At 72.5% G+C, this 13,613-nt stretch overlaps 7 non-coding genes across 7 annotated transcripts; all 7 read right to left on the reverse strand.

Moving 5' to 3' along the window:
* Positions 1-259: 259 nt before the first annotated feature.
* On the reverse strand, positions 260-378 carry LOC131830738 (5S ribosomal RNA). Its single transcript, XR_009353330.1, has one exon. It is a non-coding gene; the product is annotated as a 5S ribosomal RNA (ribosomal RNA).
* Positions 379-2,457: 2,079 nt separating this feature from the next.
* Positions 2,458-2,576, reverse strand: LOC131830855 (5S ribosomal RNA). The gene has a single exon (XR_009353417.1). It is a non-coding gene; the product is annotated as a 5S ribosomal RNA (ribosomal RNA).
* A 2,078-nt stretch (positions 2,577-4,654) lies between these two features.
* LOC131830866 (5S ribosomal RNA) lies at positions 4,655-4,773 on the reverse strand. Its single transcript, XR_009353423.1, has one exon. It is a non-coding gene; the product is annotated as a 5S ribosomal RNA (ribosomal RNA).
* Positions 4,774-6,860: 2,087 nt separating this feature from the next.
* Positions 6,861-6,979, reverse strand: LOC131830739 (5S ribosomal RNA). Its single transcript, XR_009353331.1, has one exon. It is a non-coding gene; the product is annotated as a 5S ribosomal RNA (ribosomal RNA).
* A 2,078-nt stretch (positions 6,980-9,057) lies between these two features.
* On the reverse strand, positions 9,058-9,176 carry LOC131830740 (5S ribosomal RNA). The gene has a single exon (XR_009353332.1). It is a non-coding gene; the product is annotated as a 5S ribosomal RNA (ribosomal RNA).
* A 2,080-nt stretch (positions 9,177-11,256) lies between these two features.
* On the reverse strand, positions 11,257-11,375 carry LOC131830792 (5S ribosomal RNA). The gene has a single exon (XR_009353382.1). It is a non-coding gene; the product is annotated as a 5S ribosomal RNA (ribosomal RNA).
* A 2,079-nt stretch (positions 11,376-13,454) lies between these two features.
* LOC131830877 (5S ribosomal RNA) lies at positions 13,455-13,573 on the reverse strand. The gene has a single exon (XR_009353428.1). It is a non-coding gene; the product is annotated as a 5S ribosomal RNA (ribosomal RNA).
* Positions 13,574-13,613: the final 40 nt, after the last annotated feature.

The raw sequence follows: 13,613 nt of genomic DNA on the forward strand, positions 1-13,613 counted from the left end.
GCTTGTGGCCGGCCGCCCGTGCAGCGGGCCGCCCTTTTTGGGGCCAGGGGCCCGCGATGCTGGGTCTGGGGTGGCCAGGGGTCAGGGGGTCAGGGGCGTGAGGGGACCGGGCTCAGGGGCTGAGGCGTTCAGGGACTGTTGGGAGGCCGCCGCGTTGGCCAGGGCGCCCAGCGGTGGCGGCCAAGGCAGAGGCAGGGGGGCCCAAGTGGGAGAGAAAAGAGGAAGGCCAAAGACAAGCGTTTGGGGGCGAAAAAAAAAAAGCCTACAGCACCCGGTATTCCCAGGCGGTCTCCCATCCAAGTACTAACCAGGCCCGACCCTGCTTAGCTTCCGAGATCAGACGAGATCGGGCGCGTTCAGGGTGGTATGGCCATAGACGCCTGCCCCTTCAGCTGGCCGCCCCAAGAGCCTGCTGCGCGCTTCCCGGGCCCCGGCGTTAGCCAGGGCTCCCCACTCAGCCTGCCCTGGGCCTGGCGCCCGCCTCCCCGCCCACCCGCCCGCCAGCCCGCCCGGGGGGCGGGGGGGGGGGGGCCCAACGCCAAAGTCTGTTGGGGCACTCTCCCATCCCGGGGCTCCCCAGCCGCGCCGCCACCGCGTGCCTCCCCAGGCCGCAACCGGGGTGCGTTCTCGGCCCCCACCACCACTCCCCCGACACCCCCCGCCCCCGCCCCCGCCCCCGCCCCGCGCTCGGTGTGCTCCGCCCCCGCCACCCCCACACCACCAGCGCCCACCCAGCGCCCTAGGCCAGGCCCAGCCGGCCACCTGGCCTTCCCTCCTCTCCTCTCCTCTGCTCTCTTCTGCTCTCCTCCAGACAGCTCTGCTCAGCTGGGCTCGGCTCGGCTCGGCTCTCCCCTCCTCTCCACCCCACCTCGCTCCCAGCCCACCCGAGGCCACGAGGACACACGGGCGACGGGCGACGCCACACACCAGCCCAGAAGCGGCAGCCCCGCCCCGTGGCCCTACCTCCACCGCGCTTCCCCTGACCACCCACCCGCACCAGGCCCTGACCGAGAGACACAGACAGGCCGGCTCACCTACACGGACACACGGATACCCAGGGAGACACAGGGACAGACACAGACGGAGGGACCTCTGCACAGACGGCAAGAACGCAGAGCCCCAGAGACAGACTCTCTAACCCGCAGACCCCCCTCAGACCCTCCACCCCCAACCCCAGCCCCCAGGCCAGACGCGGTGACCCTGACCCGCATGCGCACAGGGACCCGGTCCGAGACACGGGTGCACGCAACGCTCACACACCCACTCACGCGCACAGAAACACACACACAAACACACACACACACGCACACACACTCGGACAAGACACCACACACCCAGGAGGCTGCGGTGGCCTGCCACCTGCCCCGGGAGGGAGGGCCGGCTTGCTTGGGCCGGGCTTTGGTGTCTGCAGTCCCGTTCCGCTCCCATTCCTGCCCAGCACCCCGTCTGGCCTGGGGGCCTGCCAGGGTTTCTTCCTCTGGACTAGTCCTCTGGTGAGGGGTGAGGCGGGGGGCCGGGGCCTCTCTTGGCCCGGTGTGGGGCGCCCCCGGTCTTGCTGAGCGAGACAGCCTCGCGGTTGCCTTCGCTGTGCTTGGGAGACGCAGCGTGGAGCCGGGTGCCCACGGCTCCGGAAACCCAGGGCGGTCGGCCATCTCGCGTCCCGGGCACCTGAGCCCGGGCGCGGGGCCCAAGGGGCCAAGGGGAGCTGGTCGGGGAGAGGGAAGGGAATGAATGCCCTTCCGGCCGGAGCGGAGCCCAGGCCCCGTGGAGAGAAGGGGCGGGGTGTGGGGGGGCCCAGGTCGCGGGGGCGCCGGGAGGGGTGTGGGGGTTGGTCGGCTGCCGGTGGGCCTGGGGGCTGGGGGCAGCCCGAGGGCCTCGCTAGGGGATCCAGGGCCCAGGGCCTCGGGAGCACAGGCCCGCGGAGAGGTGGCCCAGGCCCGGGGTCGAGGCCTGCTCCTGCCTCCTGCCCCCCACACCCTCGGGCCAGCCCCCCCCCGCCCCCCCGCCTCCCCGCCCTCCTCCCACAGCCCGGCGGCCCCCACGCCCCTCCCCGCGTCCATGGCCGTGGTCCTCACCCCGGTCCCCCTTTCCCTGCCTCTGGCCCCAAAGCCCCCTTCCAAGACTGCCCCGCCCTGCCAGCAGCCCCCCAAGGCCGGCTGAGGCGCGGGTGGGCCTCGTGTCGTGCAGGCGGAAACGCTGGCTTGTGGCCGGCCGCCCGTGCAGCGGGCCGCCCTTTTTGGGGCCAGGGGCCCGCGATGCTGGGTCTGGGGTGGCCAGGGGTCAGGGGGTCAGGGGCGTGAGGGGACCGGGCTCAGGGGCTGAGGCGTTCAGGGACTGTTGGGAGGCCGCCGCGTTGGCCAGGGCGCCCAGCGGTGGCGGCCAAGGCAGAGGCAGGGGGGCCCAAGTGGGAGAGAAAAGAGGAAGGCCAAAGACAAGCGTTTGGGGGCGAAAAAAAAAAGCCTACAGCACCCGGTATTCCCAGGCGGTCTCCCATCCAAGTACTAACCAGGCCCGACCCTGCTTAGCTTCCGAGATCAGACGAGATCGGGCGCGTTCAGGGTGGTATGGCCGTAGACGCCTGCCCCTTCAGCTGCAGGCCCCAAGAGCCTGCTGCGCGCTTCCCGGGCCCCGGCGTTAGCCAGGGCTCCCCACTCAGCCTGCCCTGGGCCTGGCGCCCGCCTCCCCGCCCACCCGCCCGCCAGCCCGCCCGGGGGGCGGGGGGGGGGGGCCCAACGCCAAAGTCTGTCGGGGCACTCTCCCATCCCGGGGCTCCCCAGCCGCGCCGCCACCGCGTGCCTCCCCAGGCCGCAACCGGGGTGCGTTCTCGGCCCCCACCACCACTCCCCCGACACCCCCCGCCCCCGCCCCCGCCCCCGCCCCGCGCTCGGTGTGCTCCGCCCCCGCCACCCCCACACCACCAGCGCCCACCCAGCGCCCTAGGCCAGGCCCAGCCGGCCACCTGGCCTTCCCTCCTCTCCTCTCCTCTGCTCTCTTCTGCTCTCCTCCAGACAGCTCTGCTCAGCTGGGCTCGGCTCGGCTCGGCTCTCCCCTCCTCTCCACCCCACCTCGCTCCCAGCCCACCCGAGGCCACGAGGACACACGGGCGACGGGCGACGCCACACACCAGCCCAGAAGCGGCAGCCCCGCCCCGTGGCCCTACCTCCACCGCGCTTCCCCTGACCACCCACCCGCACCAGGCCCTGACCGAGAGACACAGACAGGCCGGCTCACCTACACGGACACACGGATACCCAGGGAGACACAGGGACAGACACAGACGGAGGGACCTCTGCACAGACGGCAAGAACGCAGAGCCCCAGAGACAGACTCTCTAACCCGCAGACCCCCCTCAGACCCTCCACCCCCAACCCCAGCCCCCAGGCCAGACGCGGTGACCCTGACCCGCATGCGCACAGGGACCCGGTCCGAGACACGGGTGCACGCAACGCTCACACACCCACTCACGCGCACAGAAACACACACACAAACACACACACACACGCACACACACTCGGACAAGACACCACACACCCAGGAGGCTGCGGTGGCCTGCCACCTGCCCCGGGAGGGAGGGCCGGCTTGCTTGGGCCGGGCTTTGGTGTCTGCAGTCCCGTTCCGCTCCCATTCCTGCCCAGCACCCCGTCTGGCCTGGGGGCCTGCCAGGGTTTCTTCCTCTGGACTAGTCCTCTGGTGAGGGGTGAGGCGGGGGGCCGGGGCCTCTCTTGGCCCGGTGTGGGGCGCCCCCGGTCTTGCTGAGCGAGACAGCCTCGCGGTTGCCTTCGCTGTGCTTGGGAGACGCAGCGTGGAGCCGGGTGCCCACGGCTCCGGAAGCCCAGGGCGGTCGGCCATCTCGCGTCCCGGGCACCTGAGCCCGGGCGCGGGGCCCAAGGGGCCAAGGGGAGCTGGTCGGGGAGAGGGAAGGGAATGAATGCCCTTCCGGCCGGAGCGGAGCCCAGGCCCCGTGGAGAAAAGGGGCGGGGGGTGGGGGGGCCCAGGTCGCGGGGGCGCCGGGAGGGGTGTGGGGGTTGGTCGGCTGCCGGTGGGCCTGGGGGCTGGGGGCAGCCCGAGGGCCTCGCTAGGGGATCCAGGGCCCAGGGCCTCGGGAGCACAGGCCCGCGGAGAGGTGGCCCAGGCCCGGGGTCGAGGCCTGCTCCTGCCTCCTGCCCCCCACACCCGCGGGCCAGCCCCCCCCCGCCCCCCCGCCTCGCCGCCCTCCTCCCACAGCCCGGCGGCCCCCACGCCCCTCCCCGCGTCCATGGCCGTGGTCCTCACCCCGGTCCCCCTTTCCCTGCCTCTGGCCCCAAAGCCCCCTTCCAAGACTGCCCCGCCCTGCCAGCAGCCCCCCAAGGCCGGCTGAGGCGCGGGTGGGCCTCGTGTCGTGCAGGCGGAAACGCTGGCTTGTGGCCGGCCGCCCGTGCAGCGGGCCGCCCTTTTTGGGGCCAGGGGCCCGCGATGCTGGGTCTGGGGTGGCCAGGGGTCAGGGGGTCAGGGGCGTGAGGGGACCGGGCTCAGGGGCTGAGGCGCTCAGGGACTGTTGGGAGGCCGCCGCGTTGGCCAGGGCGCCCAGCGGTGGCGGCCAAGGCAGAGGCAGGGGGGCCCAAGTGGGAGAGAAAAGAGGAAGGCCAAAGACAAGCGTTTGGGGGCGAAAAAAAAAAGCCTACAGCACCCGGTATTCCCAGGCGGTCTCCCATCCAAGTACTAACCAGGCCCGACCCTGCTTAGCTTCCGAGATCAGACGAGATCGGGCGCGTTCAGGGTGGTATGGCCGTAGACGCCTGCCCCTTCAGCTGCAGGCCCCAAGAGCCTGCTGCGCGCTTCCCGGGCCCCGGCGTTAGCCAGGGCTCCCCACTCAGCCTGCCCTGGGCCTGGCGCCCGCCTCCCCGCCCACACGCCCGCCAGCCCGCCCGGGGGGCGGGGGGGGGGGGGCCCAACGCCAAAGTCTGTCGGGGCACTCTCCCATCCCGGGGCTCCCCAGCCGCGCCGCCACCGCGTGCCTCCCCAGGCCGCAACCGGGGTGCGTTCTCGGCCCCCACCACCACTCCCCCCACACCCCCCGCCCCCGCCCCCGCCCCCGCCCCCGCCCCGCGCTCGGTGTGCTCCGCCCCCGCCACCCCCACACCACCAGCGCCCACCCAGCGCCCTAGGCCAGGCCCAGCCGGCCACCTGGCCTTCCCTCCTCTCCTCTCCTCTGCTCTCTTCTGCTCTCCTCCAGACAGCTCTGCTCAGCTGGGCTCGGCTCGGCTCGGCTCTCCCCTCCTCTCCACCCCACCTCGCTCCCAGCCCACCCGAGGCCACGAGGACACACGGGCGACGGGCGACGCCACACACCAGCCCAGAAGCGGCAGCCCCGCCCCGTGGCCCTACCTCCACCGCGCTTCCCCTGACCACCCACCCGCACCAGGCCCTGACCGAGAGACACAGACAGGCCGGCTCACCTACACGGACACACGGATACCCAGGGAGACACAGGGACAGACACAGACGGAGGGACCTCTGCACAGACGGCAAGAACGCAGAGCCCCAGAGACAGACTCTCTAACCCGCAGACCCCCCTCAGACCCTCCACCCCCAACCCCAGCCCCCAGGCCAGACGCGGTGACCCTGACCCGCATGCGCACAATGGACCCGGTCGGAGACACGGGTGCACGCAACGCTCACACACCCACTCACGCGCACAGAAACACACACACAAACACACACACACACGCACACACACTCGGACAAGACACCACACACCCAGGAGGCTGCGGTGGCCTGCCACCTGCCCCGGGAGGGAGGGCCGGCTTGCTTGGGCCGGGCTTTGGTGTCTGCAGTCCCTTTCCGCTCCCATTCCTGCCCAGCACCCCGTCTGGCCTGGGGGCCTGCCAGGGTTTCTTCCTCTGGACTAGTCCTCTGGTGAGGGGTGAGGCGGGGGGCCGGGGACTCTCTTGGCCCGGTGTGGGGCGCCCCCGGTCTTGCTGAGCGAGACAGCCTCGCGGTTGCCTTCGCTGTGCTTGGGAGACGCAGCGTGGAGCCGGGTGCCCACGGCTCCGGAAACCCAGGGCGGTCGGCCATCTCGCGTCCCGGGCACCTGAGCCCGGGCGCGGGGCCCAAGGGGCCAAGGGGAGCTGGTCGGGGAGAGGGAAGGGAATGAATGCCCTTCCGGCCGGAGCGGAGCCCAGGCCCCGTGGAGAGAAGGGGCGGGGGGTGGGGGGGCCCAGGTCGCGGGGGCGCCGGGAGGGGTGTGGGGGTTGGTCGGCTGCCGGTGGGCCTGGGGGCTGGGGGCAGCCCGAGGGCCTCGCTAGGGGATCCAGGGCCCAGGGCCTCCGGAGCACAGGCCCGCGGAGAGGTGGCCCAGGCCCGGGGTCGAGGCCTGCTCCTGCCTCCTGCCCCCCACACCCTCGGGCCAGCCCCCCCCCGCCCCCCTGCCTCCCCGCCCTCCTCCCACAGCCCGGCGGCCCCCACGCCCCTCCCCGCGTCCATGGCCGTGGTCCTCACCCCGGTCCCCCTTTCCCTGCCTCTGGCCCCAAAGCCCCCTTCCAAGACTGCCCCGCCCTGCCAGCAGCCCCCCAAGGCCGGCTGAGGCGCGGGTGGGCCTCGTGTCGTGCAGGCGGAAACGCTGGCTTGTGGCCGGCCGCCCGTGCAGCGGGCCGCCCTTTTTGGGGCCAGGGGCCCGCGATGCTGGGTCTGGGGTGGCCAGGGGTCAGGGGGTCAGGGGCGTGAGGGGACCGGGCTCAGGGGCTGAGGCGTTCAGGGACTGTTGGGAGGCCGCCGCGTTGGCCAGGGCGCCCAGCGGTGGCGGCCAAGGCAGAGGCAGGGGGGCCCAAGTGGGAGAGAAAAGAGGAAGGCCAAAGACAAGCGTTTGGGGGCGAAAAAAAAAAAGCCTACAGCACCCGGTATTCCCAGGCGGTCTCCCATCCAAGTACTAACCAGGCCCGACCCTGCTTAGCTTCCGAGATCAGACGAGATCGGGCGCGTTCAGGGTGGTATGGCCATAGACGCCTGCCCCTTCAGCTGGCCGCCCCAAGAGCCTGCTGCGCGCTTCCCGGGCCCCGGCGTTAGCCAGGGCTCCCCACTCAGCCTGCCCTGGGCCTGGCGCCCGCCTCCCCGCCCACCCGCCCGCCAGCCCGCCCAGGGGGCGGGGGGGGGGGGGCCCAACGCCAAAGTCTGTCGGGGCACTCTCCCATCCCGGGGCTCCCCAGCCGCGCCGCCACCGCGTGCCTCCCCAGGCCGCAACCGGGGTGCGTTCTCGGCCCCCACCACCACTCCCCCGACACCCCCCGCCCCCGCCCCCGCCCCCGCCCCGCGCTCGGTGTGCTCCGCCCCCGCCACCCCCACACCACCAGCGCCCACCCAGCGCCCTAGGCCAGGCCCAGCCGGCCACCTGGCCTTCCCTCCTCTCCTCTCCTCTGCTCTCTTCTGCTCTCCTCCAGACAGCTCTGCTCAGCTGGGCTCGGCTCGGCTCGGCTCTCCCCTCCTCTCCACCCCACCTCGCTCCCAGCCCACCCGAGGCCACGAGGACACACGGGCGACGGGCGACGCCACACACCAGCCCAGAAGCGGCAGCCCCGCCCCGTGGCCCTACCTCCACCGCGCTTCCCCTGACCACCCACCCGCACCAGGCCCTGACCGAGAGACACAGACAGGCCGGCTCACCTACACGGACACACGGATACCCAGGGAGACACAGGGACAGACACAGACGGAGGGACCTCTGCACAGACGGCAAGAACGCAGAGCCCCAGAGACAGACTCTCTAACCCGCAGACCCCCCTCAGACCCTCCACCCCCAACCCCAGCCCCCAGGCCAGACGCGGTGACCCTGACCCGCATGCGCACAGGGACCCGGTCGGAGACACGGGTGCACGCAACGCTCACACACCCACTCACGCGCACAGAAACACACACACAAACACACACACACACGCACACACACTCGGACAAGACACCACACACCCAGGAGGCTGCGGTGGCCTGCCACCTGCCCCGGGAGGGAGGGCCGGCTTGCTTGGGCCGGGCTTTGGTGTCTGCAGTCCCGTTCCGCTCCCATTCCTGCCCAGCACCCCGTCTGGCCTGGGGGCCTGCCAGGGTTTCTTCCTCTGGACTAGTCCTCTGGTGAGGGGTGAGGCGGGGGGCCGGGGCCTCTCTTGGCCCGGTGTGGGGCGCCCCCGGTCTTGCTGAGCGAGACAGCCTCGCGGTTGCCTTCGCTGTGCCTGGGAGACGCAGCGTGGAGCCGGGTGCCCACGGCTCCGGAAGCCCAGGGCGGTCGGCCATCTCGCGTCCCGGGCACCTGAGCCCGGGCGCGGGGCCCAAGGGGCCAAGGGGAGCTGGTCGGGGAGAGGGAAGGGAATGAATGCCCTTCCGGCCGGAGCGGAGCCCAGGCCCCGTGGAGAGAAGGGGTGGGGGGGGGGGGCCCAAGTCGCGGGGGCGCCGGGAGGGGTGTGGGGGTTGGTCGGCTGCCGGTGGGCCTGGGGGCTGGGGGCAGACCGAGGGCCTCGCTAGGGGATCCAGGGCCCAGGGCCTCGGGAGCACAGGCCCGCGGAGAGGTGGCCCAGGCCCGGGGTCGAGGCCTGCTCCTGCCTCCTGCCCCCCACACCCTCGGGCCAGCCCCCCCCCGCCCCCCCGCCTCGCCGCCCTCCTCCCACAGCCCGGCGGCCCCCACGCCCCTCCCCGCGTCCATGGCCGTGGTCCTCACCCCGGTCCCCCTTTCCCTGCCTCTGGCCCCAAAGCCCCCTTCCAAGACTGCCCCGCCCTGCCAGCAGCCCCCCAAGGCCGGCTGAGGCGCGGGTGGGCCTCGTGTCGTGCAGGCGGAAACGCTGGCTTGTGGCCGGCCGCCCGTGCAGCGGGCCGCCCTTTTTGGGGCCAGGGGCCCGCGATGCTGGGTCTGGGGTGGCCAGGGGTCAGGGGGTCAGGGGCGTGAGGGGACCGGGCTCAGGGGCTGAGGCGTTCAGGGACTGTTGGGAGGCCGCCGCGTTGGCCAGGGCGCCCAGCGGTGGCGGCCAAGGCAGAGGCAGGGGGGCCCAAGTGGGAGAGAAAAGAGGAAGGCCAAAGACAAGCGTTTGGGGGCGAAAAAAAAAAAGCCTACAGCACCCGGTATTCCCAGGCGGTCTCCCATCCAAGTACTAACCAGGCCCGACCCTGCTTAGCTTCCGAGATCAGACGAGATCGGGCGCGTTCAGGGTGGTATGGCCATAGACGCCTGCCCCTTCAGCTGGCCGCCCCAAGAGCCTGCTGCGCGCTTCCCGGGCCCCGGCGTTAGCCAGGGCTCCCCACTCAGCCTGCCCTGGGCCTGGCGCCCGCCTCCCCGCCCACCCGCCCGCCAGCCCGCCCGGGGGGCGGGGGGGGGGGGCCCAACGCCAAAGTCTGTCGGGGCACTCTCCCATCCCGGGGCTCCCCAGCCGCGCCGCCACCGCGTGCCTCCCCAGGCCGCAACCGGGGTGCGTTCTCGGCCCCCACCACCACTCCCCCGACACCCCCCGCCCCCGCCCCCGCCCCCGCCCCGCGCTCGGTGTGCTCCGCCCCCGCCACCCCCACACCACCAGCGCCCACCCAGCGCCCTAGGCCAGGCCCAGCCGGCCACCTGGCCTTCCCTCCTCTCCTCTCCTCTGCTCTCTTCTGCTCTCCTCCAGACAGCTCTGCTCAGCTGGGCTCGGCTCGGCTCGGCTCTCCCCTCCTCTCCACCCCACCTCGCTCCCAGCCCACCCGAGGCCACGAGGACACACGGGCGACGGGCGACGCCACACACCAGCCCAGAAGCGGCAGCCCCGCCCCGTGGCCCTACCTCCACCGCGCTTCCCCTGACCACCCACCCGCACCAGGCCCTGACCGAGAGACACACACAGGCCGGCTCACCTACACGGACACACGGATACCCAGGGAGACACAGGGACAGACACAGACGGAGGGACCTCTGCACAGACGGCAAGAACGCAGAGCCCCAGAGACAGACTCTCTAACCCGCAGACCCCCCTCAGACCCTCCACCCCCAACCCCAGCCCCCAGGCCAGACGCGGTGACCCTGACCCGCATGCGCACAGGGACCCGGTCCGAGACACGGGTGCACGCAACGCTCACACACCCACTCACGCGCACAGAAACACACACACAAACACACACACACACGCACACACACTCGGACAAGACACCACACACCCAGGAGGCTGCGGTGGCCTGCCACCTGCCCCGGGAGGGAGGGCCGGCTTGCTTGGGCCGGGCTTTGGTGTCTGCAGTCCCGTTCCGCTCCCATTCCTGCCCAGCACCCCGTCTGGCCTGGGGGCCTGCCAGGGTTTCTTCCTCTGGACTAGTCCTCTGGTGAGGGGTGAGGCGGGGGGCCGGGGCCTCTCTTGGCCCGGTGTGGGGCGCCCCCGGTCTTGCTGAGCGAGACAGCCTCGCGGTTGCCTTCGCTGTGCTTGGGAGACGCAGCGTGGAGCCGGGTGCCCACGGCTCCGGAAACCCAGGGCGGTCGGCCATCTCGCGTCCCGGGCACCTGAGCCCGGGCGCGGGGCCCAAGGGGCCAAGGGGAGCTGGTCGGGGAGAGGGAAGGGAATGAATGCCCTTCCGGCCGGAGCGGAGCCCAGGCCCCGTGGAGAGAAGGGGCGGGGGGTGGGGGGGCCCAGGTCGCGGGGGCGCCGGGAGGGGTGTGGGGGTTGGTCGGCTGCCGGTGGGCCTGGGGGCTGGGGGCAGCCCGAGGGCCTCGCTAGGGGATCCAGGGCCCAGGGCCTCCGGAGCACAGGCCCGCGGAGAGGTGGCCCAGGCCCGGGGTCGAGGCCTGCTCCTGCCTCCTGCCCCCCACACCCTCGGGCCAGCCCCCCCCCGCCCCCCCCGCCTCCCCGCCCTCCTCCCACAGCCCGGCGGCCCCCACGCCCCTCCCCGCGTCCATGGCCGTGGTCCTCACCCCGGTCCCCCTTTCCCTGCCTCTGGCCCCAAAGCCCCCTTCCAAGACTGCCCCGCCCTGCCAGCAGCCCCCCAAGGCCGGCTGAGGCACGGGTGGGCCTCGTGTCGTGCAGGCGGAAACGCTGGCTTGTGGCCGGCCGCCCGTGCAGCGGGCCGCCCTTTTTGGGGCCAGGGGCCCGCGATGCTGGGTCTGGGGTGGCCAGGGGTCAGGGGGTCAGGGGCGTGAGGGGACCGGGCTCAGGGGCTGAGGCGTTCAGGGACTGTTGGGAGGCCGCCGCGTTGGCCAGGGCGCCCAGCGGTGGCGGCCAAGGCAGAGGCAGGGGGGCCCAAGTGGGAGAGAAAAGAGGAAGGCCAAAGACAAGCGTTTGGGGGCGAAAAAAAAAAAGCCTACAGCACCCGGTATTCCCAGGCGGTCTCCCATCCAAGTACTAACCAGGCCCGACCCTGCTTAGCTTCGAAGATCAGACGAGATCGGGCGCGTTCAGGGTGGTATGGCCGTAGATGCCTGCCCCTTCAGCTGCAGGCCCCAAGAGCCTGCTGCGCGCTTCCCGGGCCCCGGCGTTAGCCAGGGCTCCCCACTCAGCCTGCCCTGGGCCTGGCGCCCGCCTCCCCGCCCACCCGCCCGCCAGCCCGCCCGGGGGGCGGGGGGGGGGGGGGCCCAACGCCAAAGTCTGTCGGGGCACTCTCCCATCCCGGGGCTCCCCAGCCGCGCCGCCACCGCGTGCCTCCCCAGGCCGCAACCGGGGTGCGTTCTCGGCCCCCACCACCACTCCCCCCACACCCCCCGCCCCCGCCCCCGCCCCCGCCCCGCGCTCGGTGTGCTCCGCCCCCGCCACCCCCACACCACCAGCGCCCACCCAGCGCCCTAGGCCAGGCCCAGCCGGCCACCTGGCCTTCCCTCCTCTCCTCTCCTCTGCTCTCTTCTGCTCTCCTCCAGACAGCTCTGCTCAGCTGGGCTCGGCTCGGCTCGGCTCTCCCCTCCTCTCCACCCCACCTCGCTCCCAGCCCACCCGAGGCCACCAGGACACACGGGCGACCTGCGACGCCACACACCAGCCCAGAAGCGGCAGCCCCGCCCCGTGGCCCTACCTCCACCGCGCTTCCTCTGACCACCCACCCGCACCAGGCCCTGACCGAGAGACACAGAAAGGCCGGCTCACCTACACGGACACACGGATACCCAGGGAGACACAGGGACAGACACAGACGGAGGGACCTCTGCACAGACGGCAAGAACGCAGAGCCCCAGAGACAGACTCTCTAACCCGCAGACCCCCCTCAGACCCTCCACCCCCAACCCCAGCCCCCAGGCCAGACGCGGTGACCCTGACCCGCATGCGCACAGGGACCCGGTCGGAGACACGGGTGCACGCAACGCTCACACACCCACTCACGCGCACAGAAACACACACACAAACACACACACACACGCACACACACTCGGACAAGACACCACACACCCAGGAGGCTGCGGTGGCCTGCCACCTGCCCCGGGAGGGAGGGCCGGCTTGCTTAGGCCGGCCTTTGGTGTCTGCAGTCCCTTTCCGCTCCCATTCCTGCCCAGCACCCCGTCTGGCCTGGGGGCCTGCCAGGGTTTCTTCCTCTGGACTAGTCCTCTGGTGAGGGGTGAGGCGGGGGGCCGGGGCCTCTCTTGGCCCGGTGTGGGGCGCCCCCGGTCTTGCTGAGCGAGACAGCCTCGCGGTTGCCTTCGCTGTGCCTGGGAGACGCAGCGTGGAGCCGGGTGCCCACGGCTCCGGAAGCCCAGGGCGGTCGGCCATCTCGCGTCCCGGGCACCTGAGCCCGGGCGCGGGGCCCAAGGGGCCAAGGGGAGCTGGTCGGGGAGAGGGAAGGGAATGAATGCCCTTCCGGCCGGAGCGGAGCCCAGGCCCCGTGGAGAGAAGGGGCGGGGGGTGGGGGGGCCCAGGTCGCGGGGGCGCCGGGAGGGGTGTGGGGGTTGGTCGGCTGCCGGTGGGCCTGGGGGCTGGGGGCAGCCCGAGGGCCTCGCTAGGGGATCCAGGGCCCAGGGCCTCATGAGCACAGGCCCGCGGAGAGGTGGCCCAGGCCCGGGGTCGAGGCCTGCTCCTGCCTCCTGCCCCCCACACCCTCGGGCCAGCCCCCCCCAGCCCCCCCGCCTCCCCGCCCTCCTCCCACAGCCCGGCGGCCCCCACGCCCCTCCCCGCGTCCATGGCCGTGGTCCTCAACCCGGTCCCCCTTTCCCTGCCTCTGGCCCCAAAGCCCCCTTCCAAGACTGCCCCGCCCTGCCAGCAGCCCCCCAAGGCCGGCTGAGGCGCGGGTGGGCCTCGTGTCGTGCAGGCGGAAACGCTGGCTTGTGGCCGGCCGCCCGTGCAGCGGGCCGCCCTTTTTGGGGCCAGGGGCCCGCGATGCTGGGTCTGGGGTGGCCAGGGGTCAGGGGGTCAGGGGCGTGAGGGGACCGGGCTCAGGGGCTGAGGCATTCAGGGACTGTTGGGAGGCCGCCGCGTTGGCCAGGGCGCCCAGCGGTGGCGGCCAAGGCAGAGGCAGGGGGGCCTAAGTGGGAGAGAAAAGAGGAAGGCCAAAGACAAGCGTTTGGGGGCGAAAAAAAAAGCCTACAGCACCCGGTATTCCCAGGCGGTCTCCCATCCAAGTACTAACCAGGCCCGACCCTGCTTAGCTTCCGAGATCAGACGAGATCGGGCGCGTTCAGGGTGGTATGGCCGTAGACGCCTGCGCCTTCAGCTGGCCGCCCCAAGAGCCTGCTGCGC

The sequence above is a fragment of the Mustela lutreola genome, chromosome 4, assembly GCF_030435805.1.
Source record: "Mustela lutreola isolate mMusLut2 chromosome 4, mMusLut2.pri, whole genome shotgun sequence".
In the NCBI taxonomy this organism is placed as follows: Eukaryota; Metazoa; Chordata; class Mammalia; order Carnivora; family Mustelidae; genus Mustela; species Mustela lutreola.